Source organism: Crocodylus siamensis, chromosome 12 (genome assembly GCF_052110815.1).
Source record: "Crocodylus siamensis isolate JL-2025a chromosome 12, ASM5211081v1, whole genome shotgun sequence".
NCBI lineage: Eukaryota > Metazoa > Chordata > Crocodylia > Crocodylidae > Crocodylus > Crocodylus siamensis.
In genome coordinates this window covers 15,437,719-15,464,757 of record NC_143406.1, presented here as the reverse complement: position 1 = coordinate 15,464,757, position 27,039 = coordinate 15,437,719, and positions in this window count along the sequence as shown.

Genomic DNA, 27,039 nt, shown 5'->3' with positions numbered 1-27,039 from the left:
GTCAATTAATTGCAATTTTATTGTCCTGTGTAGCTTGCGGTGCCATGCAGAGTGTGCCTCCATAAACTGGAGAAGCACAAATGGTTTCTTGCAATATGCTTATAAATACTGATGATAACCAGATGAGCGGAGAGAGACTGAGCACTTCAAGGCAAACAGTGATGTCTGCCTCTGTACTGAACCATGCCTAGCATAGGGAGCCTTTGGGTGCTGGTGTAATAATAATGATAATGGCAACAACATCACCTACTACCTCCAAACAACTGCTACAGGCTAATCTGAAGGCATTTAACTTTGTGTCCAAGTAATTACCTGCTTGATTCTTGTAATAGGCAGCAAATGATCTGCTTATCTGTAATGGCAAACAGTCCCTCCTCTCCCATCACACACAGGTTGCCGCTGTGTTCTTGGTGTCTGTCAGCAAACGGCAGCTGGACCCAGCCTTCAGGTTATTTGGCTTTCATCAGGTTATCCCAGCTTTACAAACACAGCCCCATGGGAAAGGAACATTTTGTCGAAAGATCATACCCCTGTCACCCTGGCACTCTCACCAGCCATCATGACAGGATGAGGGTCAGCCTTCAGGTTACAAAGGGAATGGGTTTGTATCTCTCTACAGAGAACACCTCTTGATTCAGTGGGAGAGTGAAATGGCTGCAGAATGAAGCTTGTACTGGCACAGCAGGAAAATGTGTCTGCACCACCACAGATTTCTAACAAAGCAACATTAGCAGTAATAGAATTGGAGTCTAATAAAACCAGAAACAACTGCATACATACAAGGTACATGATAGAAAATGGCATTTGTTCCTCCTGATTTCTATTTGGAAGATTCATATTCAAGTTAAAATACAATAAAATAAATCTTGCAGACTGAAATATCTCTTCCAAAAGAAAAAAAAAAGGCTTGAGAACAAAAGGGGAAAAATCCATTTCTTCAAAGAAGTGAGCAAGTAAAGAAGCTGCCACATATAAAAAGGAAATGAAACACCAGCTAAAGAACTCCATTGTTAAGACAGGGGACAAGAAATACCGCTGTTTTGAAAGCCCTTTTCAGCTCCATTGTGGAAGAGTATTTTTTTTTCCACTGAATCTTTGCTCCACTTTGAAAATTTAAAATCTTTGTAACATCAGAGAAAGAGCCCCTTCTTGGAAAAGGCTTTTATTAACACAGCCTGTCGGAGGAGCATGTTTTAGTTCCAAAAACCATTTTAGTTTCATGGTCTGCTTCTCCACCAAGTCTTCCTTCTACTTAATATATCATACATCATTCTTTATTATGTGAATGCCTTTATACATACAGAAATGCTCTCCATTCAGGAAGTATATTCCTTCCAGGGGGTTCCGTGATGCCAACGTACTCATTCTCCAAGTGCCCCTCTTTGGGTGAACAGGTAGACCTCACATTTTCCATTTTCCTTTTGTCATCTTTATCAAATTAACTCAGGTGAATTTAGCACTGTCATGATTTTGCAGATTAGGCTACACTAGAACTTTTGTATTTCACAGGGCAGACACAAATGCAAAGCACTCTGGCAGGCCATCAGACCAATGAAGGCTAATGATTTGCTGTGTAGGCAAATGAGGGGAGAGCAACAAGGGTGATGTCATGGTGGGGTCTTCTTTAGACCACCAGAACCGGAGGAAGTGGTGGATGAGGCTTTCTTCAAACAGCTAGTGCAAGTTTCCCGATCACAGGCCCTGGTTCTCATGGGGGACTTCAATCACCCTGACATCTGCTGGGAGGGCAATACAGCAGTGGGCAGGCAATCCAGCAAGTTTTTGGAGAGCATTAGAGACAACTTCCAGGTGCAAGTGCTGGAATGGCCAACTAGGGGCCATGCTTTTCATGACCTGCTGCTCACAAACAGGGAAAAATTGGTGGGGAATGTAGTAGCTGATGGCAACTTGGGCAGCAGTGACCACGAGGTGATTGAGTTCAGGATCCTGAGGAAAGGAGGGATGGGGAGCAGGGCCCTAGGTTTCAGAAAAGCAGACTTCAACTCACTATGGGAACTCATGGGCAGGATCCCCTGGGAGGCCAATCTGAGGGGACAAGGAGTCCAGGAGAGCTGGCTGTACTTTAAAGAAACCTTACCGAGAGTGCAGGCACAAACCATCCTGGTGTGCAAAACTAGCAAGTACGGCAGAAGACCAGCTTGGCTTAGCAGGGAGCTCTTCGCTAAACTAAATCACAGAAAGGAAGCTTGTAAGAAGTGGAAACTTGGACAAAAAATTAGAGAGGAATGTAAGAGCATTGCTCAGGCACACGGGGATGAAGTCATAAAGGCCAAAGCACAATTGGAGTTACAGCTAGGAAGGGATATGAAGGGTAACAAGTATGTCAGTAGCAAGAGGACAATCAGGGGAAGTGTGGGTCCCTTACTGAATATGGAAATGCAGCCTTGTGACAGAGGATGCAGAAAAGGCTGAAGTGCTCAATGCCTTTTTTGCCTCAGTCTTCACAGGCAAGGTCAGCACCCAGACTACTGCACCAGGCAGCACAGTTTGGGGTGGAGATGAGCAGCCCTCAGTGGTGAAAGAGCAAGTTAGGGCCTATTTAGAAAATCTGGGTGTGTACAAATCCATGAGACCAGATAGGATGCACCCCAGGGGTTCTGAGGGAATTGGCTGATGTGATTGCAGAGCCGCTGGCCATCATCTTTGAAAACTCACGGCAATCAGGAGAGGTCCCAGATGATTGGAAAAGGGCAAACATAGTATCCATATTTAAGAAGGGGAAGAGGAGGATCCAGGAAACTACAGACCAGTCATCCTCACCCCAGTCCCTGGAAAAACCATGGAGAAGGTCCTCAAGAAATCCACTTCTAAATACTTGGAGGAGAAGCAGGTGATTAGGAGCAGTCAGCATGGATTCACCAGGGGCAGGTCATGCCTGACCAACCTGATTGCCTTCTATGATAAGGTGACTGGCTCTGTGGATGTGGGGAATGTGATATACCTTGGCTTTAGCAAGGCTTTAGATGCGGTTTCCCACAGCATTCTGGCAAGCAAACTGAGGAAGTACGGGTTGGATGAATGGACTGTAAGGTGGATAGAAAATTGGCTGGAGCATCCGGGTCAGAGAGTAGTAACTAATGGCTTGATGTCTAGTTGGCAGCCGGTATCAAGTGGAGTGCCTTTGGGATTGGTCCTGGGGACAGTTTTGTTCAATGTCTTCATCAACGACCTGAAAGTTGCCTGAAAGTGCACCCTCAGCAAGTTTGCAGATGACACCAACCTGGTGGTAGTAGTAGATACAATGGAGGGTAGGGCTGGGATTCAGAGGGACCTAGATAAATTGGAAGATTCAGCCAAAAGGAATCTCATGGGGTTCAACAAGGATAACTGCAAAGTCCTGCACTTAGGATGAAACAATCCCATGCACCAGTACAGGCTGGAGACTGACTGGCTGAGCAGCAGCTTTGCAGAAAAGGACCTGGGGGTTACAGTGGACAATAATCTGAATATGAGCCAGCAGTGTGCCTTTGTTGCCAAGAAGGCTAACAGCATACTGGGCTGCATTGGTATCTGTGTTGCCAGTAGGTCAAGGGAAGTGATTATTCCCCTTTATTTGGTACTGGTGAGACCACATCTGCAGTACTGTGGCCAGTTTTGCCCTCCCACCAGTATTAAAAGGATGTAAGCAAATTAGAGTCCAGTGGAGGGCAACAAAAATGGTAAGGGGGCTGGGGGACATGACTTCTGAGGACAGGTTGAGGGAACTAGGCGTATTTAGTCTAGAGAAGAGAAGACTGAGGTGGGATTTAATAGCAGTCTTCAACTACCTGAAGGGGGGTTAGAAACAGGATGGATCTAGACTGTTCTCAGGGGTGAAAGATGACAGAACAAGGAGCAATGGTCTCAAATTGTAGCAAGGGACGTGTAGGTTAGGTATTAGGAAGCATGTTCTCCCTAGGAGGGCATTAAAGTTACCCAGAGCGGTGGTGGAATCTCCATCGTTGAAGGTTTTTAAGATCTGTCTAGGCAAAGCTTTGCCTGGGATGGTCTAGTTGGGGATGGCCTGCTTTAAGCAGGGGGTTGGATGAGATGACCTCCTGAGGTCCCTTCCAATGGGCCTGTGTGAAGTGGCTAGTATTCACTCTGGATTTGGATTCAGCCAATTCAGGGGACAGTGATTCGATTCGGTGATTCAGACCACTGTCCCAATTTGATTCAGCTGAATGTTATTCAGAGATTCGGCTGCTGCCGAATCTCTGAATCAGCCAGGCCAGGCTCATCTCCCACCCGCTCTCCCAGCCCAGCAATTGCTGCCCCGCCTGCCCCAGCTCCTGGCACTTGGGGAAAAAAAATGAAAAAACCCTGCACTCACCGCTCCTGCCAACAGGGGGCGGTCCACACTGCCCCATGCCATGTGGGGTGCTCTGCACAAGCCCCTGAAGCCCCAAGGCTGCTGCAGAAGAGGTGAGTCCCAGGGCTTTTCTTGGCAGGGTTTTTTCTTAAAGGGTTGGAGCTGGCCCAGGCAGGGCACCCATGGGGGGCTGGAGGAGTGGGGGGGTCAGGGGTATCATGCAGAGCCCCCCACATAGCATGGGGCACTGGGGGGAAGCAGGGAATACCCCCTCCCCCCGGCAGCACCCAGTGAGCACTGAGGCTTTTTTTTAAAAGGCCAGGAGCTGGGGTGGGTGGGGGCTGCCATGGGGGAGGCTGGGGGGGTTGGGGGGGGGAGGGCTGACGGGGGGATAAGTCACCCCCATTTACCAGGTCAGAGTCGGCTGCAGCTACCAGCTGCAGCCACCAGGGACTGCCCAAATCATCAAAGCTCTCCAAATCTTTTCCAAAGATTCAGAGAGCTTTGAATCAACTTAGACCTTTAAATTGGTCCCGATTTGATTCAGATTCGGAGATTCAGCCACCGAATCTGGCCAAACCGCCTCTAAATTGAATCACCATCCAAAGTTTCGCACAGCCCTACTTTCCAACCCTAATTTTCTATGATTCTATGAAGCTGTGCTAAGTTGTGAGAACTAAGTGCAATCCAATCTGGTTTATAAAGGGAGAAAACTGGCTGAAAATTTGGCTAATTTCTCCTTATGGAGAGTGGCTTTAGGGTCCTTTCCATGGGAACATACAGAACAAGGCAGCACTGGCCACTCATAGATGTTGAAAGGACATGGGGTGGAGGGGCAGGAGGTGGGAAACATGTAGAAGTGGCTGTCCTCTTTTCTGCTTTTTTTATGTTGTTGTTGTTATTATTTCTCATCCAAAAAAGGAGGCATATTTCACCAATCCTCTGAATCTTCAATCTCCTCTTTGGAAGAAAGCAGCCCATAATCAATTCTTTCTCATGCTAGATCAGGCACTGTACAGATAAGAGTGTTGCTATTTCTTTGTTTGGCAGTGACAAATCAAGTCCTTCTATTCATTTCACTAGTGATGGAGGAACAATACTCTGTCTGGGATTCTCACCTACACCAAAGGATAATATCAGGCGATATTTGCTTGTCTCAAGCAAAGTAATTGAGTTGGGTAAATGAGCCCTTCTGAGAGGATGTGGTCAATGCTGTTTTGGGTTCTGCTCTCCCTATGTGAGGCCAGAGAGCACACACCGCCGCAACTAAGCGGGCACACATGTGGTGGAAAAGCTTCACGGCTGTGGAGGAGGGAATTTCAGCCTCAGCACAACAACCTGCTGAACTCTCACAGGTCCTGGCCATGAGGTTTGATGAGGGACTTTGAAGAAATCAGATGACAAACCTGTAAAAATGAGCAGATTTCCCCCCAGTTAGTTACTTTTGTCTCAAGTTTAGCCTGGCTTTTTATTTTTAAATCATGGAAAGAAATTGAGAGTATTAAGTGAAGGCTGTTTTCACTCAGTTTTGGCTGAATGGCTTATTACTACCACGTTCTGACTGTTATCACTGAAAGTGGAGTGTAAATTATGATTGCTGTGCATTGACTACAGCGTGCTTTGCTGGGGTTGCCAGGAAAAAAGAAGGTCAATGGAGCGGCCCATAGCAGCAATGGAGTTAAATGTATTCTCCTCCTACCTCCACCCCCAGCTGCAAAGGAGAGCAGCTGGCTTCTGCAGAAAGGTTGAGGACAAGGAGGAACATCTTCAAAGTTTAATCAGGAGCTGCCAAGGCAGAATTTTAATAGGGAAGTAGAGCAGGAATATAAAAGCAAATAGAAAAAAAAAAACAAGAATAAATTATTTAACAGGATAAAAGTAAAAGAGGGACATTAAGTGAAACAAAGAGAACCATCACATTTCCCCAGCTGAGGCAGAATGATCAAAGAGCCCTCAAATCAGAACCTGTTACAGAAAAGGAGGTATCTTCACATCCACCTTGGTAATCAATACAAATGCATTTGTACAGCCTTGCAAACAGAGTGACCTGAGCTACATTAGATGCACCGCTAGATGGGTTGCCCTGGAGTGCTAAGGAACTGGGGGAATGCTGCAAGGCACTTATATCCACCGAGCACGTCCTGTCCCAGAGTTCCTCAGTAACAGTCCATAGGAACATCTTGACCCTCCAGTGCAATTCAACTGAGCCTAGGGTTACAACACAGTAACTTTTATACTATGCAGAGCAATGGGACATCACAGTTCGGGACTTAGTACAGTCAGAAGCTGGATTAGTTGAGCCCTTTCAGAACAAACTGCTCGTAACCCCCAATGTTTAATCAATGTACTTCTCTGTTTAACCCTTCAGGCATTCCAGGAACATACCAGATCCCTTGCATGGGGGATCTTGTGGCCTGTTATAAACTAGTCAGGGGGGATCAGCAGGCACTGGGGAAGTCCCTGTTCCCCTGAGCACTGTCAGGAGTGACCAGGAATAACAGTCACAAGCTGGCAGAGGGTAGATTTAGGTTAGATATCAGGAGGCGCAACTTCACAGTCAGGACGGCTAGGGTCTGGAACCAACTTCCAAGAGAAGTGGTGCTGGCTCCTACCCTGGGGTTAAGAGGAGGTTAGATGTACACCTTGCTGGGGTCATTTGACCTCAGGACTCTTTCCTGCCATGGCAGGGGGTCGGACTAGATGATCTGCTCAGGTCCCTTCCGACCCTAGAAACTATGAAACTATGGTACCTTTTAAGGCCAAAAGTGAGTGTTAGGGTCAATCAGTCTAACTTTCTATATAACATTGGTCATAAAAGCTATTAAGTCTCAGCGGCCCTTTGGCATAGCAGGGACTGAAGCAGCAGTCTCCATGTTCTCACCCATTGGTAGGACTAGCAAAGCATTGTTTATCTGAGGTACAACTCTCTGCCTTGTAAACAAATGGCTCTGGTCAATCTTTCATCTTGTCTCCTTAGAGCAGGGCTGAATTCTTTTGTACTACCAAGGACCCCACCTTCCCACCATGCAAATGATCCTGTGAGCTCAGCATTGAGGCATAGGCATCTTACAGTGCTAAAATAGCTGTGCCAATTGCAAGGGAGATCAAATTGGTACCTAGACATTTAGATATTGCCAATGGGCTGGCTGAGCATCCATATACAGAAGTTAGTGCCCTAACATGGACAGCTTGGATGGCATGGTGTAGAAAGAGATTAGCCTGTCCTGAGAAGGGGGTCAAACTGGATGATTTACTGAGGTCCCTTCCAACAAGTTTTTTTGTGTTTCTATGATCCTAACCCAAGTTCTTACCTGCACGCACGCACACACACACACACACACCAATTTCCATCTGCTGGGCAGTTCTTGGGTAGTATGAATCTCAATTTCAGATGATGCTTCTTTCAAGTAAGTGAGAGAGATAACGGCATTAAAATAAATGCCCAGGTTCTAAACATCCCTAGGCAATTCCACAGCCACTACTCATTTACAGTAATTTCTTTTTATGTCTTTCATCTAACCAGTTCCAAGAAGCATCTCACTTTTGTTACATTAGAGATAAATTCAAGAGAAAAGATCAGAGCTCTAATGCACTCTGGGAACCCAGGGAAGTCCTAGTTAAGGCTTGCATAATCAGTTGAGATCAGCAGCAGTAATTTTGCTAGACAACAGGAATATATTTTTAATTATTATTTTTTTAATTGCCACTGACAGTCCCCGTGAAGCAGTTTTTTTAATGGTACTTTCTGCATAAAGTACCTATTATGGGAAGTAGCTGGCTCAGGTAAGTATTAATGTGTTACAGGCTTTTCATTGGTTTGAACATAGTAGTAACCATAATCCATTAGCAGGTGATGGGGAAATTCTTGGAAGCTGGAGGTTCAATGTAGTTCCTAATGGCTGAGAATCAATAACACAAAATCACCAGGATAAATGGTCCACGGACATCCGTGAAAAACCAAATGAACCACAAAGACCAGTGACATCACCCAAAGGTCCTTCAAATTCATAACTAGCTATGGAGAAATCAATAGCACAGCATCTTGTGTTGCCTCTGGTATGGGTTATGACTGACTACAGGGCTTCCATCTTGCACCACTCTTTAAAGAATTAGTAATTAAGTGAAGCCTCACAATTAAGGTGGCACTGCAGACATGCATTGCTACCACAACACAGTGAAACAGCCTGCATCAGAGGACACTGGAGGATGCCCCTCCACCTGGTTTCTTAGGACTGCAGGGCAGCTAAAATAAATGCAGAAAGCCAGCCTAGCAATACTGTGTCCCAAATGTATTGTCAGTTTGTACACATGTGATATCAATTTCAGAACAACTTCCAAAGAGACAGGAAAACAATGAACACAACATGATGCATTTGGAGGCTAAATTATTTTGTGGAAGCACAACACAAACAGAAAGAACATCAGATGTGAATTAATCAAACACAAAAGGCTCAACTACCTCTGCGCATAAAATAATAATAATAATAAGTCTCAGTTCTCATGTTAAACATTGATGCAGCCAAATGGATCACCTCAGAAAAATAAACACAGGCAGGAAAGAAGAATATCATTTCCCATTCCCACATGGAGGTGAGAATTCACTGGGCAAAGTGATTTAGATTAATATTATCCAGCATGTGCTCAATTCACTGAGCTCAGATGCAGCCTGGAGGAAGGGAAGCAAAAGGAAAATCAAGGGAGCTAGAAGGCCAAAGGAGATATTCAAAGGAAGACTGCTGTTCTTCTAGCATCTGGGGAAGGCAGGTGGAGGGTTCACTGGCTAAGGCACTGGACTAGGACTCAGGAGCAATGAGTTCAGGTGCCAGTTCTGCATATCTCCATGGTAGCAGCATCCTTAGGCTCCCCTATAATTATCCAAGCTGCCCAACAATGCATGCTGTACCGTTCTATCTACATGCACCTCCTTCCAGAAAGTGCCTCCTTGCAAAGGCTTATAGCTGTCCTCCACAATGCCAACCTGAGGGAATCCTTCTTCAGCTGAGTGCTGTGCTTTTAGGGGCCCTTTATATTGCTCCAGTCCTTCTACCCAGTACTGAAATCAGGGTCAGAGCCTGACCAATGCTCTCCATGGACACCATCCTTTTCTGCTGGCACCACCACCAAGTGCACGTCCCACCTACTTTCTCTCATTTGCCAGGGGCCAGAGCACAGGAATGACACAGTGTAGCCAGCTTTGAGTGGACCTGAGCATGCACCAAGAAGCACAGCCGAGACAGAAAATCTGAGAGCAGCCCTGGGCACAAGGGCTTCTGCTACAGTGTATAATCAACTGGGTTCTGGTACTTGCTGAATGGGAGAGTGTACCAGGCCTGTTTCCTAGAGGCAGGCCCAGGCTTGGCATAGAAGCAGTGTAGACAGAACATGGAGGCTCAAAGAGTGCAAAATGCACCTGCCCTGCAAAAGACAAACATAGGTCTGTGAAACTGGAAATCTCCAGGCTCAGGGGTAACTCATATTGTACATCTACTTTTTGCTGACCCTCTGCTCCTCAACCCAGCTGTGTGCTTTGCAGTTCAACCAGTTCTTCCATTGCCTGTGTACATTTCCGCCTTGATGGCATCCGAGGAAGAACCCCTTAATTTCCATTCCTATAGCTAGAAGCCCCATGCTGTCTTGCTAATGAACAAATCATTTGTCTAAATCGCACTTTGAGTAGCTTGCATATATCTAGGGCTTAAACAGTCATACATACCAATCATTTAGTTTCACCAATAATTTCCCTCTAGTGGCTAAATGAAAGAGAAAATATAGCGTGCACAGACAAATATCTTTTCTTTAAATATTTTACAACCATTAACCTCTCCCCGTGTTCCTTGTCATCATCCAGGTAATTGAAATAGCTATGCATAAACGGATTTTTTTTTCCCTAAAATCAATTATTTACTTCCAGCAGAACAGCCAGTTTCCAGCTTATTTATGATGCACCACAAGTTTCCTCAAACTTGTTTGTTCTTAAATAGATAAAAGCTAACTGATTGGAGATAAAGTTCTCAATATTTTGAAAGTGTATGATTGATCTTGTTGGCTCAACTTTGAAGTCCTTATGTAATACTTTCATTATGTTGCTGTTTTCATTCTATTACATTTCTGCAAATAAGTTACACTACAGTGATTTGAATAATATTTGTAACATGAACTGCTACATATATTGGTAAAACCTGTTTTGCAATTCATATCCAGAATTGGCAGTTCATTGGGAAACAGATTAATAACAGTACCAGTTTTGCAGGCACAGAATTTCAGCTTGGGTGAAAATATATCCCTTACTAATAATAAGGAAAATGAGCTAAATAATTCCCTTGCCTCCCTTTGTGGAGCACTGATTTGCCGCCATTTATTAGAGTTAATTTGGAAAAGGAAAGAGACATATTGTAGCTCTCAGAGGCAATAAGTCATCCTTTCTTAAACAATTGGGAGAACGCAAGTTCTTGGAGAATATGAGCAATACATATACTTCATGCAGAGTTACCCTTAAGTTACATCAGTGTAAATGTGATCATGTTCTAGTTCTGTTTGTCAATAATAATGATAGTAGCAGCAATAATGATGATGGTGATGATGGATCTTGTCTATTGTTCTTGCAAGGTTATATAGGATAAAGAAGGAAAAGCAGCACGCCCATATTGGTTGGGTAGGGATATTGGGCACGAATGGGCTAGGAGAGCAGTCACACAGGGTTAAGGAGGATGGATTTTGACTGCTGTCACACTGGCAGCCCTCACAATTTAGTACAAGTTCCACACTATTTGGTTGGCTTTTTAAACCCCTAGTTGCTGGACTCATGTGAACACCTCCGCTTTCATTTAAAAGAAGAGAAAACCCTATATTTTTATCCCTGATTGCAACGAAAAGTTGGTAAACGAGCCCTAATATTTTGAAAGCCCTACATTAAACTTCTTTTTTTTAAAAGCAACAATGCATAATCTTTTTTTTTTTTTTAATTAAATGAATGTTAAGCCAAATTGATGATATTTGGGGCAAGGCGGGGGGGAGCTTGACCTGACAATGCTGCCTAAACTAAAGTAGTTATTATTTTGTATTATTTGCAATCCCCAAAAGATGTCTGTGTACTATACAGCCCAATAAAAAAATAAAAGACAGTATTGCTGCCACAAAAAGCTTATAGCCCAGGGTTCAGACAAGGTGTAACCTGTGTTGGGAATGAATGACTGAAGGAGAGGCAGGACAAGGATTATGGAACAAGGCAGTGAAGTTCCTCAGGGTTGTCTTCTGTTTTACAGTTCAAGACATGAGCATCTGCTAGCACGGGCCCTGCACCGGTGCACAGTCCTGTCAACTCCCCCTGGACCATGACAGCCAACCCTGGTGTCAGTGTGTGTGGATCAAAGCTCATGCAGAGTCTATTTAAAACATTTTAATGTTTATTATTTATGAAACTGGAGGTAATTTTGGAGGGGTGGGAGCAGGATAGAAGTAATAGAAAGCAGAAGGATCCTCTCTCGTGAAACTCTGGAGACCACAGCCATTTGTTATCAGCTACCAGGGAAGGGCCATGTCCCTTTCTAGTGGTGTCAGTCTCACACACATCTCTTATTTTTTGAGAACAAAACATTCCCATAGTGCATTTCTCTCACATCATTGAAACAATTAGAGCTTGATTTTCATGCTTTGCTGGTACAGCAGAGACATAATGGGATCAATTTTTCAGACTGTTTCAAACAATTGCAGCAGTTTTGCCTCACTGGAAACTTGTCCAAACATGTTTTATTATCTCTCTCTCTCCTACAAAGAACCTCATGTAAGCAGCTCCACAACCCCCAAGCCCAAGCAATTTCTTTGTTACCTTCAGGCATTTTAGACTCACACATAAATTCAGGTGAGATTAATTAAATGAGTGGCATTTAAATTTCAGTGGATTTGAACTATTTTTTCAAGCTAGAGTGGTTAAAATTAAGCCCCTAAATTCACAGATATGCACCTGAGTGAGCCTGTATATTTTAGTACTGCCAAGATGTAACTGGGCAGAAATAGAAGATTCCAAGTTTTTTACCACAAAGCTGCTGAGATGTTAAAAAACCTTGTTGAGTCAAAGAGGGTAAAAGTGGACATCATGATCTATGCATATTGCACATTGTCCTATTGGCAGAACCAAGCACAAAAACAGAATTAAATTAATTGTGTGGACTGAGTTGTTTTAGGCTGGAACATAATGGTGAAATGACCCCTTAAGACCCTCAAGTTGCTATAATATTACAGTAGGAAGGCCTATGTTTGAAGCATTATAAATAGTGTTGACTGAGCAACCTGCCATCAAGGTACCTAACCTTGTTCAAGGGACAAGACTTTATATTCTAAGGGCCTTATCCAACACTTCTAGCATGGATGCCAAGTCCTGAGAGCCTCAGCATCTCCAAAAACCGTGCCATGTGATGCATTCGGTGACATCCTGCACTTTACTAAGTTTTACCGTTAAAATGCAAATGTGTGTTTCCCAGTGGGCATGTCTGCATGTGTAATTAATGAGACTGAATATACTCTGGCTCAATTTGAGCCAACTAAGCCCAATGCTACCATCTATATGTGTTTTTAAGTACGGTAATTTACTTCAGCAAAGGACAGTACGTGTGTCTGATGGGACTATCCTACACTTGAGTACATTAATCTACTGCACATTAATTCCGGTGCATGTGTAGATAGTGGCATGAGTTATTGCACATTAAATTAGTCTAATGTAGAGTAAAACTCATGTGTAGATGTGCCCAGTTAGCTGTGTTTTGTGAGGGGCATTCCTCTTGATAGAAAGTTCTCAAAATGCATGTGAGCAGAACAAGGCTGCTACCCCGTCCCTGTATACACTGTTCTGCTGAATTCATTTTGCATCATTGTCCCTTGGGTTATTAACAACGAGGGCAAATCACCATTGCAACAGCTGACAAGAACAGCGATGTGTTTTCCACACTAGAAATCTTTATACTAAAAATGGATTTTTTTTTTCCTACAAGATATGCTCTAGTTCAACTGCATCTATTGGAGACAACACAACGGTTAATTAATAGAAGTCTTGTGGGTTCCTACAAGATAATCACAGTGGTCCCTTTTTTATCTTAAAATCAATGAGACTATGAAATCCTCCACTTCTAAATGTTCTGCTTATACATGCAAGAACAGAAAGCCAATCCAGAAACAGCAGGAATTCTCAAAGGGCTTGCAAAGAACAGAAAAGTAAAATAAATGCCTCACCCTTTAATTAATACAATAATTATAAGACTATGGTGAAAGCAAATGGGGAATATGCATCAACATTAAGAAAAACAGAAAGGCAAAACATGGCTTGACAAAAGCCAGCCTTCTCAAAAGAAGACAATAGCTACCTTGCTTAGCAAGTTCATAACATGCTAAAACCTGGATTCATTTGGCCACATAAATGCCCTTATTCAGGCATGGAATTAAGAAAATAACAGCTATTTAAAAAAAGAAACAGGAATTTAATTTCCAAGACACACTAAACAAAGCCTCCAATTAGGGTATATAATGTTTACAATGAGCTACATTGTTCTTCCCACTCTCAGTTTGAGTGCAGTTTCTCCATTCTGCTTTACTGTGTCACTTTTGTTATAATTTGGGTAGCATAAGGTGGACAAATTCTTATCAGTTGGCAGATACTGACTGAAAACTTTACACTCAAAATAAAGTTTTTCTTTTCTATTGACGTTACGATTTGACTATTCACACTGAGTCCTTGTTGTGTTCTGAAAATACAGCAGCTCTGCTGTCTCCAGAAGGGCTGGCTGTAGCTCCTCCTCTGGGACCTTGCACCTTACAGTCAAAGTTGGGACTCTCTAGTCTACCTCACAGTGACTGGCACAAGACTGGCCATTTCAAACAGTATTCATATAAGCTTTTAGTTAAATGTAGATGTAGATATTGATTTTGTGTTCACGTGCGAGAGCCCAATACAAGAGACCTAATGAAAATGTGACTTTCTCCCTGCCTTGAAAATGTGACTTTCTCCCTGCCTTCCCTTCTGCATCAGGGATCCAGGATCCAGCATGTTCGCTGAAGAAGAAAATGTGGTATTTCTCTTTTCACTTTTCTGCTTGCTTGTAGCTGCTCCGAAAACTTGCTGAATACAAAGAAAGCAGCCTTAATGTTGCCTGACCTACTGACCAGAAATATCTCAGTCCCAGTGGGAGCGGCTGCCTACACCATATTAAGACCACAGCATGTTCCACAGCAGCCTGGCGAGAATACTGACACTGCCTCTACTTTGGCCCAGCCTGTTTAAAAGGAGACACATCAGAAAAGTTAGAAAAGGAGCAAATGGGAAGGAGAAAAACAAAGAAAGCCATGAAGGGAGGGAAGGAAAAAAAACCCAAAGGAAGAGGATTTAAAGTTTGGGTCTGTAACTTCTGTTTTTAATAATAAATTCCACTAAACATGAATTGGCACAGCCTGAATTTGTGTGCTTTGTTCACTAAATAAAGTCATCTGTGATAATGGCTGGCTAATGTATTATGGCAGGCTGTGTTAATGGCCAAATGGAGCGACCAGTGTCTTGTAAGCAGAATGAATTGGTTTCACCTGTCTTGCCTCATCACTGAAGCACATTATGTTCCCCCATTCAAGATGCTGACTGGTCTGGTATTTTCAAGGGAGTGTGACATTGCTGGGTTACTCAGAGCTCACTGGACTTTGATAGACATTTGGAAATTCCTTTGAGAAGCCCAGCCTGTGTTTTTTTCAGATTCTGTTCTGGGAAAGGAGGAGGATTTCCAGAGATCAAGATGGTTTCTCTTTCCTTACAGAAGGCGTTTGTCCAGTTGAGGTTATGGAGGCACTCTTTCATCACAGTCCCCTGAGGATTTGCAAGCATGCACAGGGTTCAGGTAGGCACATCTGTTTATTTACCAGAGCTTTTCAGATCACGTCTCAACATTACTGGTCCCTGCTCCCTGAACTTCCTCCCTGGGCACTTTTGTACCCAGTAGAGGGCTGGGAAGAAGTCAGCATTCAAACATCACTCATTCAGAGCCACAATGATTCCCACGCGCTATCCGAGCCTGACTACATCCTTAGTGATGGATGGCTTGTGTTCCTGATAAAAACCTGGTTTTGTGCTTGGAAGTCTCCTTCAGACAAATCCCTGACAAAAGCTTGTTTGCTTTTTGAAAGATATTAGTGTCTCTAATATTGTCTTAGCATCAGCCTTGCAAGGAGCATAGTTCCTCTCTTCTCTTTGTATATTTGCTTTGGTAAAGGGTGTCTCATCACTGTTTCCCATCAAGTATAATAAGGGCCTTCCTTACCTAGCTAATATTTGTTATCACAGCCTGCTTGGGAGGCTTAACTACAGTGCAGTCACTAGTGGTGGAAAAGGCCAATGATGGATCTGTCCCTGCATTGCTGATTCTAGCCCAACGTACTAAACTGACATTGGTGCCATGTCAGCTGGGGTCATGTGTCCAATAACAGTAACCATAAAGACACAAGTATCCAGAACCTCCTTAGCAGCCTGAGCTGGAAGGCTCTGTCATCTCATATTTCACATGGAACAAGTTTTGGAGGATGCTGATGCCCCTCATAACCCAGCCTTGGTGAACTGCACATTGCACACTATGGCACTGCTGCCCCAGTGCTGTTGGTCACAGGATGACCTGAAGTAACAATTGCAGAGGAGCCTATCTCTATCACTCGCTGGAGGGGCAGTCGTCAGGATGGGAGTCCTTTACAGCTGGTCTCATGGAAGAAAATAAAATAAACCACAGGGGGTCCCATCACTGTTTCTTCCCAGAGCTGGGAGCTGTCTTGCATCCGTTCAGTTCCTTTCATGCTGCTACTTCTTCAGCCTTTATTTCCCTTATTTACTGTATTTCATCTTTTATTTATCTTTATTTCTGTAATCATTCTTGCTCAGTTAGAAACACAGTCCCTGGATATACTATCTCAGATGGCCTGACTGACTTCACTCCAGACTACACAATGCAGATGCCATTTGCCAGTAACAGATGACTCTCCAAAGAGCCAACATGTCCTCCTTTGACATGAGCCAAGCCTCCAATGAGTGTAGCATGTCAGAGGAGTTCATTGTCATCACAGAAGAAAAGAATCACTATTGCTTTAGCACTGACTTTTTAAAAACCACAATAAGTTTAGGCTTATGCGGACCTGACAGCAGCTGAAAACATGTACAAGTTGGGCTTGTTCTGCATCAAGATACAAAAACATACATTGTTCAGTGCATAAAATAGGAATTGCCAAAGACAATTTGGAAAGATCTGGTTTCCAAACAGGAGTCCCTTGCCCCTCTGAAACGTGCTGCAGCACATTCGCTGCTTGACTGCACATCCAGCACAGTGTAGCTCTCCCCATAAAGTCCATGTATTTCCAACTGAATTGCCTTGTCAGAATTTCCTTGTCTTGGCGTATGGGCAAAGGAGATGTGTGCAGTGGCTGTGAGCTAGAATGAGCTTGATAATAATGTGCACTGCCAGTGCTTTTCAGACAAGAAACTCACAGTGCTTTCCATACACAATATGCTGGTGGTATATAAAGATAATTTCCCTGACAGCATTTCAGCAGTACTTCAAGGTACCCAGCACCTGGCGCTTGCAAGGACTGCCTTTCAAGTGTGTTAGTGGACCTTGTTTCCATACCTACAAATTAGGCCACAAGGACCATTAATAAGCCACTATCCTCTGATGTGCACAGTCAGCAGTGGGTTTAAGGATTCAGAATGGGCACACCATTGTGCCTCCCAACAGGACCAAAAATCTGACTCGGAAGCCAGCTATATACCTAACTTTAAGGTTTGCCACTCTGGGGTCAGTACTGTGCACAGCATCTGCGGCCCCAGGGCTAGCCTTACAGGTGGGCAACATGGGCAAGTGCCCAGGGCACCATGCTGAGGGGGTGCCACACGCACATGTGCAGACACACATGCATATGTGAGCAGCCTACAGTCACAATAGAGCTCTTCCCCTGCCCTGCCCTTCCCCACCCCAGCCAATCCCCACTGCAGGCAGGAGGAGTAGTGCCCAGCCCAGCCCCTCCCCACCTGCCGCCCGCCACCTGCCTCCAGCCACTGCTGGGGAGGAGCCCGACCAGGCACATTCGGGCAGGGTGGCTCCTGCTTCAGTCCACCCACCTTGCTCCTGTACAGCAGCAGTGGTGCCTGCCTGCCCACCTGCCCAGTGCACCAAGCTGTTCCTCCCCTGCCACTGGACTGTGGCCCATGCCCCTGCCTGCCTCTGCCTGCAGCAGCACCACTGGCTTGTGGGGTAGGTGGTAGAAAGGGTACCAAAATGCAAGTTCGCCCAAGGCAACATTTTCCCTAAGGCTGGCCCTGTGTGGTCCCTTGTGTATTTTTGTCACTGAAGTCTGTCTAAGCACTATAGCCAAGAGTTTCCATAAACCATCAGTTTTGAAGATCTTAGTTGCAGGGGTCCAGATTAAAGCACCTGAGTGGGGCCTGGCTCTTAATGTGGGGGTGCTCATCACTTTCACAAAACTAGACCCCTCACAGACCTGTTGAGAACCCAGAAACCTGAAGCCACAAAATCCCTTTGCAAGGGCTACTATGCCTTTCAGCACTGACTGGGTCCTTCCTAAACAAGTTGTCCTGGACAGGTAATGGTCTATGCAGGAGGGATCCATTAAAAAAAATCTTCTGTTTCAATTTGAGTTCTGTTTCTGATACCGTAAAAGCCTGTACAGTATTATCCACACAGCTGGGAGGATGAGTACAAAAGAGATCTGCTCCAGTAATCCAGTGTGCTTTTTATTTAATGGTCAGTGGTTAAATTTTTAGCGAAGACTGTCAAAAGGTCTGTTGTTTTCTAGGTGAGAGGTCAAGGGAATATGCCATTTCTTCCAAAATTGAAAGCTCAATTAATTTAAATACCCAGATAGACCCCCAGCTGAGGGATAGATTCCCAGCTGAGGCCGAGGTGTTGATTTACAGCAAGAAAGGTTCCTGGTCCTCTTTTCATTTGTGATCCAAAGTTAAAGAGCTCAAAACTTTGGATTTTAAGGGGGATTTTTCTTTTGTTCTCTGTAACATCATTTCCTGGTGCTATAGAAGGGAAATGAGCATAGTTATGTTTCTGTTTTAAACTATGTGCCAGAATCATAGCAGCTTTTAAAAAAGTGTTGAAACTAATTTGAACTTCTGTGTTTCGCCTTGGCTGAAAGGTACAAAAAGAAGTTTGTAGAAGTATATATGTGGCATATAAACTCCCTCAATTTGTACTTTTGCTATATTACCATGCTCCAAATTTGCAGTGTCTTATATGGCAACATCCCTTCTTATATACTACTATATTAATGTCTTACTTATGTTTCATAGTTTCATAGCTGGTAGGGTCGGAAGGGACCTGAGCAGATCATTGAGTCTGACCCCCTGCCATGGCAGGAAAAAGTACTGGGGTCAAACAACCACAGCAAGGTGTTCATCTAACCTCGTCTTAAAGACCCCCAGGGTAGGAGCCAGCACCACTTTGCTTGGAAGTTGGTTCCAGACCCTAGCCACCCTGACAGTGAAGTAGCGCCTCCTGATATCTACCCTCTGCCAGCTTGTGACCGTTATTCCTGGTCACCCCTGGTAGTGCTCAGGAGGAACAGGGACTCCCCCAGTGCCTGCTGGTCCCCCCTGACTAGTTTGTAACAGGCCACTAGATCCCCCCTCAGCCTTCTCTTGTGGAGGCTGAACAGGTTCAGGTCCCGTAGCCTCTCCTTGTAGGGCCTGCCCTGCTGCTCCCTGATGATACGTGTGGCCTGCTCTGGACCCTCTCCATGTTGTCCGCATCCCTCTTGAAATGCGGCACCCAGAACTGGACGCAGTACTCCAGCTGCAGCCTGACCAGTGCCGCATAGAGGGGGAGGATCACCTCCTTGGACCTGCTCGAGATGCATCTGTGGATGCATGACAAGGTGCGGTTGGCCTTCCTGACTGCATCCCCACACTGCCGGCCCATGTTCATCTTGGCATCACTGATGACTCCAAGATCCTTTCCTGCCACTGCACTGATGAGAAGGGAGTTCCCCAGCCTGTAGGTCTGGTGCTGGTTCTTCCTCCCCAGGTGCAGCACCTTGCACTTGTCAGTGTTGAATCCCATCCTGTTCTCATCCACCCACCCCTGTAACCTGGGAGGTCTGATTGCAGCCTATTTCTCCCTTCTAGCATGCCCACATCTCCCCACATCTTAGTGTCACCAGCAAATTTGAACAGGGTGCTTTTTACCCCCTCATCCAAATCACCAATGAAGATGTTGAACAGTGAGTGGCCAAGGACCAAGCCCTGGGGGACCGCACTGCCAACATCCCTCCAGGTCGAAAATGACCCATCCACCACCACTCTCTGGGTGCGGCCCTCCAGCCAGTTAACAACTCATTTGACAGTGTAGGTGTCGACGCCACAGTCCGTCAGTGTTTTAATGAGAATGGGGTGAGAGACAGTGTCAAAGGCTTTCCTAAAGTCCAGAAAGACTACGTTCACTGCTACCCCTGCATCTAAGGATTTGGTGACCTGGTCATAGAAGGCCACCAGGTTGGTCTGACAGGACCTGCCTCTAGTGAACCTGTGTTGGTTGCCCCTAAGCATAATCTCCCCCACTGGCCCCTCATGGACATGTGCCAGGATAATTCTCTCAAAAAACTTACCCATGATCGAGGTAAGACTATCTGACCTATAGTTTCCTGGGTCCTCCTTCCTCCCTTTTTTGAAGATGGGAAATATGTTGGCCCTCTTCCAGTCCTCTGGCACCACACCAGAGCACCACGAGTGCTCGTAAAGCCATGCCAGGGGTCCTGCAATGACCTTGGGACCTAAGGGGGTCCTGGGGGGGGGCCTGATCCGGTCCCTGCTCAGGAAAATGGAGGCAAAGAAATTGTTAAATAGGTTAGCTTTGTCATCTGGTGTGATGACCAGATTTCCTAGCATATCTTGCAGGGGCCCCACGTTACCTGTACCTTCTTTTTGCCTTCTGTGTATTTAAAAAAGGACTTCTTGTTGTCCTTGATCCAGGTAGCTAGTCCCAGTTCCATCTCCACCCTGGCCATCCTGGCTGCCCCCCTCCAGCCCCATGCAACCAAGGTATTTACTATTACATCTATACTCACTAATCTATTAATATGTAGTGGACTTAACGATACAGCCCAGCAGCCCAGTCTTGAAGAATCTTCATTGTGATTGGTGGAGCCTGTCCACCAATCAGGTAATGCTGGGAAGCGGCTGGCCCCACCCATGCCCGGGGGAGGGGGGGTTGGGAGGAGAGGAGAACCCTGGACTTGGTTGTAGCCTGCTCTTTGCAGCTCTGACAACACTCCAGGGCAGAGCATCCAGAATGAATAAAAGGCGCCGTGTGCCCAGAGCAAGAGAGATGCATTGAGGGACAGAGAAGAGGACGGGCTAAAAGGAGCTGGTGTGAGCTGGCCAGCAGGCAGAACCAGCACCCTAAACAGCCCAAAGTCACCCCTTTGTGAGAGGGAGTGGCTAGCAGCTGCATCCCCAGGTCCACCGCAGGGAACGCCGTGTCGGTGCACAACTTGGTGCACAGAGTCCAGACTGTAGGTGTTAATTAGGTGTTAACAATTTAATTAGCAAGTATTAACACTTACAACACCACAGACTAAAGAGCGGAAATAATCAATACAGACAATCAACTGCCCCAAGACAGAGACAGTCAGTTGCACAAGCACCCATGTTTTGAGTTTTGCCTGTCAGCAGCTAGAGGTGCAGGGCCCCATGGGCCCATCACATTCCCATGGATGGGGGGCCCCAGAAACCAGAACCCCCCTGCACCTATCTCCTTGACAGCTGGCAGGCTTCATGGCTGCAGCAGGGCCTAGCAAGCCTGCAGCTTTCACCCTGCTGTGCCTTAACATACACAGTGTCACCCATGTCACAAGTTTGCTTGTCTGCAGCTTCAGGTGCAGTTCCCCCCAAACCCCTGCACCTATCTCCTTGAAACTTGGCAGGCTTCATGGCCTCAGCAGGGGCTACCATCCCTGCAGTTTTCAGCCCACTGTGCCTTAACACATAATGGGTCACCTATGACACAGGTTTTGCCTGTCAGCAGCTTGAGGTGCAGTTCCCCCCAAACCCCTGCACCGATCTCCTTGAAACTTGGCAGGCTTTGTGGCCTCACCAGGGCCTACCATACCCCGCCTGTGGTGTAACACATACACCTGACATGAGTTTTGCTTTCATGAATGTAGGGTGCAGTTCCCCCCAATCCCCTGCGCTGATATTGAAGTTTAGCAGGCTTCATGCTCTCAGCAGATGCTACCATCTCTGCAAGTTTCATCCAAATCAAACAAAAAATAACAAAGTTATAGATATTTCATTGGTTCCCCATTATACCCTATGCTCGCATCTCCAAGGCGGCTCCGGAGCCTCAGAGCCGCTTTGGCTGGATCAAAGCAGGAACCTGGTCCAGAGCTCAAGATCGGATCGCTGGCATCTGAAGCAGCCAGATAGGAAGCCAGGTTGAATAGCTACCTACTCACACAGGCCTAATGGGAACCACTTATTCAGGCCCTGGAGTCATGAGTTGTTGGGGAAGGGATTTCCACAGGGGAAGGGAGCTATCCTAGCTGTGGGGCACTTTATCCCTGGGGAAGCTTGAGCTAATTGGTTGTTGAGGCGCCTTATATTTTGTGGGAGAGTGCCCCCTAGGCTGTGACACTGCGCCTTATATTTTGTGGATATTTTAACTTTGTATCTTAGTAATTTAATAGACTGTTAAGTTTAAACTTCTTAAGGGGCACTGCTGGGACCCTTTCCCTGATGGTTATATATATTTACCCAGGAATATTTTTGTTTTGACTGCTATTTAATTGTATTTATACATGCTCACCTGTATTTACCTGTTGTTTGTCTATTCTAAATACATTGTTCATCAACACATTGTTTGGGGCTACCTTGAGGGATGTAATCTTTCAGCCTTTATCTGTAGGACATAGTATTATATGATAACTGCTATGATATAAACATAGAATAGATATGATATATGTCTGTTTATTAATAGCAATTCTCTTAATTCTTGTATATATTAATAAATCTGTATATAGTTAAGTATCTCTTGTCCTGGCCTGACTCTATAGGGAGTAGAGGGATCTGGCCTACATATTGCAGATCCCTCTCACAGCACTCTTGCTTGCCACCCATCCCTTCTATTGGAGAGGGGAGCACAGTAACTTGGGTGCTCCCGGGTTACAAATACATTACTTATTAATAGTAATACTTTGCTTTGCTTTGCTTTGCTTTGCTTTGCTTTGCTTTGCTAAGGATTGTGGGCTTTGATCATTCAGTCCTTTCAGTGTGCACTGACCTCTGTCACAGATGTACAGGAATAGAACAGCTTCTCATGAACAATTAAAGGACACTCTTTGTACCGGGGCCTGTCCCTGTTCAGTAATTCATTTCCCTTCGGATGGTATCTAATCGTGTCCTGAATGACCCTGCTGTGAGCTCCAGCTCTTCTGTTTATGTAGTCACCGTTTTTGTACCTTTATCATCGTATTTAGAAGGTAAAAAAATATGAATATGCCATATGAGTTCTGTCTGCTATTTAATCTTCTTTAGTTTCCTTTCATGCAGTTTTGCTTCATTATCTGGCACGGTCTAAAACTGTAGATCTGTTATTAACATTGATCCATATCAGCGTGCGGTTTACATACACAGTTCTGATGTTGTTGTTTACTTACTTAGCCTCCAAATTTCCTTAGCAAGAAGGCTCTCCTTGAGTGCAGAGCTCCCTGGGTGGGCAACACAATAAGGAAAGTTGATCAACAACAGTAACTAGCTCTTATCTCCCTCTTTCACTGGCTGCTTTCAAAGGGAAATGGCTTGTTCAAGGTCAACCAAGAGGCAGGACCCAGAAAAGAACTGCAGGATGCCTGTGACAACATTTCTCCCCAACACCATTGCATCATAAACTACCCCACTACCTCTCACTCCCTCCACAGGGCCTCCGATAGCATTCCCCAAAACCCTGTCTTGCCAAGTTGATCCATCACCCACAACAGGCTTCCCTTCTTAGGAAGCAGCAAATTGTTTGCTAGGTACTTTCTTGGCACCTGCTAGTCAAAGTGTGTAATCTAACACCCACATATCTCCTGCTCCACACTATTTTCTCCCAATGAGGGAGGCATCATGGTGATGAATCTTGATGATTTTTACTCCTGCAGGGAGGGTTTCAGTTGTCACAACTTTGCCATGTGGTAACAACTGTTCAATGTGTGTAATGCTCCTTGGTCCTAGGAAGCCAGCTCTTTCTGAAAACACTCAGGCAGATTTCATAGCCATCTCCAGCACTTCACTGATAGTCAGGTCAGTTTGCTTTGATTCAGGTGATGTAGTATTAAAAAGCTAAGGAAACATGCAGTCCAGGGAACATGGCCAGTTTGCACTGCATACATCTGGATCCCAGGATACTCAGAGAATTTCACATGAAATACCACTTCATCCTCTTTACCTATCACCTGATCTGCTGTATCATAATAGCGTGGGTTGTCAGCTGATTGGACCCATGCTGGTAGAGCCATCCACTCTGAAAAGCTGTCAGAAAAGAGGATCTTTGCCAGGTGATGAAACTAATGGAGCTAGGATCTCAGCCTGTCCACCTGTCTCTCTACTACTCATCACTCACACCAGCAAAGTGAAAAATTAAGGGAAAAAAATCCAAAACTCCCAAAAGGGCAGAGGAGGTTTCTGAATTATGCCGCTTTCCAGTTACCCCAAGAAGGCCTCAGTAGGTTAGGTTGCTGGGATGTGAAGACACCTGGGGAAGCGGACAGCAGGCGGCATAGCTCTTAGATACACAATGTACCCCTCCAAGCAGCAGTTATAGCTTAGTGGTAGTGATGGGTCCCTGCAGGTGCCTAGTTGGATCTGATGGACTCTTAGAGACTGGACCTGAATCTGATTTTATCCAGCAGGTTGCTGATGCAACTTAAAGACTTTCAATGAATCAGGCTAAACCAGCAGAAGGACACCTTTGCACCAGCATCACAGCATAAATAGCAGTACAAGCACATCAAAGGGACCGGGACTATTATAAAACACTTTACATTTGTCATTGTTTATTCCCACGTGCTGTGTATCATCCCAACAAGCGGCATTGTGGGGACAAATCATTCTGAACACTAATGGCTGTTTATCCTGCATCTATTTTCTTTTCCCAAGTTTATATTTTGTCAACAGCGTTTAGATCACTCTAAATTATCTGTCCCACTAAAGAATTCACATGGAATAGAAAGCAACTCAGTATCATTTCTGTAGATCCGCCCTGAAAAGCTGCACAAATGTGATGCTGCTTCTTGTTCCTCATTTTTTGTAACTGTATTTCGCCCACTCCTGTGCCCCCTCTCTGCCTTTCTGACTGAAGCAAAAGCTGCCAAGTGGAAATGGATCAAAAGCTTGTAGGAAATGGAAAGAATGTTCTGTATTCTGCCTTTTATCAACCCAACCATAACCTCCTTCGCAACAGAAAAAAAAAACCAAAGAGTTAAGAGGGCAAAGGGCTCATTCCTCCTCATATCTCTTTTTCATCTCCAAAACAGAGCCAAAGTCACATTTCCATATTAAAGGATGGCACATTGTTAGCAAAAACACAATGCATTAAAGAATATAATACCAGAGAGGCATTTGTCACAAATGTTTGAGGACAATGACCACACACCTTGAAGTTGATCCGGCTCATGGAAAATAAGCTTCTATTTCTTATGGCTGTTACTGCCTACATTGCTACATGCTGAACATGATTATTTATTTGTTGTACAGTACAGCTTGCAATCAGAAATGTGGAGTTCCACTGCAATCAGTGTGAATGCAGCGTAAAAAACAGAATGTGCTCCAAAGAGCTTTTAATCTAATTAAAAAAGGACACAAGTGGATGTAATAAAAAGGATGGAGGATGGGAGAAGGAGAGAAACAGGCATAAGAATATGCATTTATTTAGGCCAGATAAATATCAGAAGGCCTCTCTGGCCTTCCAGCTGTCAGATTCGAACAATTCAAATGGAGCTAATTGGCTCTAACTTGCTAAATGATTTGAGGATTTACAACAAAAATCTGGCAGCAGAGTATGTATTCTCTGCATCATCAAAGGCTGTGCTGAAAAATCGGAGCAAGAATAAATGTGTGCTTAAGCTTAAAATAGTGCTATGATTTAGGCTGTCCCAGATCAAGTAGAATTGCATTAACAGCAATGCTCCACCAGGACTGAATCTGGCCCAAGGCAAACTACAGGTTAGCAAATGTGCAGAAGGGATGGGAATGAAGGTAGACAGTGTGAAGAGCACTTCTTTTTGTCCTTTTCAGTTAGCCTGAGGAATTCATGACCATGTGGGTTACTCAGTGACTACAAAGGATAGGAATATTTAATATTCAAACCACAGATGTCAAAGCTTCAGGTGCCAGGGAGCAAATTTGCTCCAAGGATCAGAATTATCTGGTTGGCCAGGAACATTTTGGGGGTGGGGGAGTCTTTAATTTCTACTTGGCATAAGGCAGTGTTGTGCAGAGATCCGCCAAGCTAGGCCAGAGCAAGCTGACTTGGGAACCGGAAGCCATAGAGCTGCACTAGCAGAAGCTAACACACTCGGAGCTAGTTTGAGGTACCTCTGCAGAACTGTTTTCTGCCATACAGGAGTACCCTAGAATAGCAAATCCCACGTTCGCAGATGAGAGCAGCCAAACAGAAGGGCTGTTGGAACATCACCCTTGTCCTGCCCAAAAACACTCAATATAAAGGTTCAGATCTCTATTTGAATAACAATCCATGGCCCATACACACTGACACAGCTTCATAATTTTTTCAGTAAGCAGATCTAATGCCTGACAAGGAATATAGAGACAAACTGCAATGTAGCCCCATGCAGGAGCACTAACCCACCATGTGACGGGATCACGAGACTTATTCATAGATTCATAGATGCTAGGGTCGGAAGGGACCTCAATAGATCATCGAGTCCGACCCCCTGCATAAGCAGGAAAGAGTGCTGGGCCTACATTACCCCAGCTAGATACACATCCAACCTTCGCTTGAAGACCCCCAGGGTAGGGGAGAGCACCACCTCCCTTGGGACCCCGTTCCAGACCTTGGCCACTCGAACTGTGAAGAAGTTCCTCCTAATATCCAATCTAAACCTGCTGTCTTCTAGCTTGTGGCCATTATTTCTTGTAACCCCCGGGGGCGACTTGTCACTGTTCACCCTTAGTAGTGTTTAACACACATAATCGTAACATCTGAACACCACAGCCAGGTTGGATCACAGGCCACTGAGCTCTGTGCAAACATGTCATCGCTACCCCAGCCCCTGAGTGACGAGTTGCCTCCTGTATTTAGAGATCACCCTACCCGTTTGCACTATTCCTTATCGACAAGTCCAAGAAAGAAGAAATGCTTCTGTCTCTGCAGCCTACTGGCTGAGCATCATAAAAATGTATTTTCCCTACATGCAGCCCGTAGCCTACCAATAACCATGGAGGATATGAGCAGCATTTTCTCTATGTCAGCTTGACCACAATGTCCACTCCCTACAGATAGACATATATTAGGCACAGCAGGTGCACCATCTGAGTTTACACAGGGTCACCTGGCTTATTTTGTAATACTACCCTTCCTACTATGTACCTTGTAGAATCCTTTCATTTAGTACTTCAGTGATTTTATCACCTTCATAGGATTCATTTCCCATTTTGTGAACAGATTTAATTCCCTCTATGCTAATCTCTTGCTTGC